At 36.6% G+C, this 2,953-nt stretch overlaps 1 pseudogene; it reads right to left on the bottom strand.

Annotated features, from left to right (window-relative positions):
• Positions 1–2,587: 2,587 nt before the first annotated feature.
• Positions 2,588–2,706, bottom strand: LOC132915599 (5S ribosomal RNA; annotated as a pseudogene).
• Positions 2,707–2,953: the final 247 nt, after the last annotated feature.

The raw sequence follows: 2,953 nt of genomic DNA on the forward strand, positions 1-2,953 counted from the left end.
ACACGAATCCAACGCGTTCCAGGAATAGAATCAACTGCCTGTAGTTGTTTAACTGTACACGACGAGTAAAATTATTTCGGGTACTCCTGTAGTACAGAACAGACACCCAAACGACAATATTTCAACACAAAAATATTTAAAACAATAGTTATGAAAGCATGATACTTAATACCGCACTTGACATCACGTATAAGTAAAAGTAAATTTCTTCGAACAAATTTCAAGTTAAATCTTTAGGTTGTGTAATTATATCAAACTTGTTCAATTAACAATGAGCTATTTCCATCATGTTTTGACAACCGACTCATCGATGATGCAATTCCTTGGAATTGAAAAAGGAATGTGCATAATTTTGTCCTCCATCAACACTCAAAATATTATCTACATGCTATACTTAGGGATTCAATTTTAAAATACGTTGCTTCATTTTCCATCTCTGCTTTCCTACAATCAGTATGTGAAAGATTTTTCACAGTATCCATCCATCCGCAATTTGTATAAATAGTATTTCAGTCTCTCGCGTCACTTGAACTGTAATATACACCTGTCTTTTATTTTCATTACTCCTCTGCATACCATTTGTGAGGAACAATACATTTTATTTGTTAATCCAATAACATGTAAAGTTCTTCATTTGTTCTAAGATCAATCTATGAATTAGTGAAGAGAATATTGCAATCTGTAAAAATAAGTATCTAGTAATATTACTTCCGAACCAACATATTTATTGCAATGCTTGTCAAATTTCAAAGTAATTTCCTATCCATATGAAACATATTTCATATATGTGTATGTCTATTACTTTGATTAGTTGTTCTACTTGTAACAATTCGCCATTCTGGATCATCTAGATTCAACAAAGACGCATTCAATTTACTCCATACCTCATAAAGCTCCTATTATCATAATTACATGGGAAGATAGAGAGCTGTGACAGTATCCAGCTCTCAACTTTGAACAAGGCATATTGACAAGCCAGAGTAACTCACATACAACTTGGTGGTACAAGCGTTGAAAAAACTTTTCTGGACCTGAGAAAACACATGTGCACAGGTAACGAACAAAAGAGATTAGAGCTCACCAAATAAAACTTGCTATAATTTGCTGTAGCTTGTCACAATAAGCCTATGTGTATCGCGCGTCAGACGATTTTGGAATTAGTTGATGCTTGGATGTTCAAGATACGGAAACACGGAGTGATGAGACGTTTATGTACAAAGTGATTATGGTGCGACTCATCGTCAGTCAGAAAACTTCATGCAGGATTTGCTAAAAACAAACAATTTTCCCCTTTGCTTATCCCCTACCAATCGTCTGTCGTCACTCCTTATCTCATACACAGACAGGCGAAATAATGTCGCCGATGACGGCCAACAGCCTGGACACATGTGCGGATCTCTTGCCTGCGACAGAATTTTGTTATGTGTAGTATGCTGGACTGAAAAGGACTAATATGGCGAATTAGAAGATCGCAGGAAAATTGTAGACATTTTCCAAATTTTATCAATTCCTTTTTATTTATTCAAAAGTCTACAAAACTGTTAATTAACATTAAGGAAATATATACAAAATCTCGACGTTCAGAATAATGGAGAGAATATTCGAAACGGTACTATTAAATCTATAAGTTACCATGCAATACAAATTTTCTTTAAACGCTAAGACATACAAAATACGTAATGTTTTGTGTAAATTGCCATACTTTTGAAAATAAAAAATATCGAATCAAACATTCTTCAAATATATTTCGAACGCTCATTAATACTACAAAATTATATTACTACAAAATTATATTACTACAAAATTATTTTACTACAAAATTATATTACTACAAAATTATATTACTACAAAATTATACTTCTACAAAATTATATTACTACAAAATTATATTACTACAAAATTATATTACTACAAAATTGTATTACCACAAAAAATTGTAAAGGTCCCGAATGCATCGGTCACGATACAGTTTACAAACCAAACCAATGAAAGGTGCAGAGACTAGAGAACATGGGGTCCCCAATCGTGTGGTACGCTTCAGCATCGTTGACAACACCAACTCCCTCCCTCCGTCTGTCCAAATGTCATCTCAAACGGTGAAGCTGTAAATTAAAAAAATCCTTATATACATCAGAATAGTAATGCGATTTCTATTCCTGCAGCACCGACGTGATACACGGTGCTCCATAATTGCTCCAGATTGCATATAGTTGTTGTTGAAATCTCTATGCATTTGGTGGATAAAACGTTGCGAGAAATTATCCTCTTGTAAAAGTAGTCACATAAGCTTCCAGGTCTTCATAACCTTTTTTTTTTTTTTGCATGAGGAGGGGAAAATGCTGTTACGCATGCCCAGTGACCCGAATCACTGGGTTATGTGGGACTCGCGCGGATGTTGTTGCCATACCCACTAAAAAAACCACTCCTCCTTCTTCCTCTGCTTTGAGGGCAGACAACCCCGGTAATACCAGGCGGCAGTCATCAGGGTTGTCCTTTCATGCCCCGCTGTATCTTCCTCTTCGGGCAGTTACTGCTCGCGTCATCTTCTTAGACAGTTCAAATACTGGGCTGATCTCCTTCTGAAAAAAACCAACACCACGCGGAGTTCCCAAGCGGTCACCGATCTTAGTACTATCCGTGCCCGGCGTTGCTTAACTTTCGTGATCGGACGGGAACGAGTGCACTCAACGCGTCTTGGGCGTTGGCCGGTCTTCATAACCTGAAGGTTTGCATTTTTCCCACTACTTCAGCGTCGTACTGGTACTTTTACTTCTGATAGCTTAGACATGAAATCGTCTAAACTTCTCAATTCAGGACACAAATCAGGCTCTTTCCAGGGATTGCTCTGCTGAGACGTGCCTTCATCATCGCAGCGTTCGTAATTTATACAATTTTCCTTCTTCAATAATTTTTCTTTAAGTTTCTGCAATTTTAAAGCTTTAGATGATTGCTT

The sequence above is a fragment of the Bombus pascuorum genome, unplaced genomic scaffold (assembly GCF_905332965.1).
Source record: "Bombus pascuorum unplaced genomic scaffold, iyBomPasc1.1, whole genome shotgun sequence".
NCBI classification, from domain to species: Eukaryota; Metazoa; Arthropoda; class Insecta; order Hymenoptera; family Apidae; genus Bombus; species Bombus pascuorum.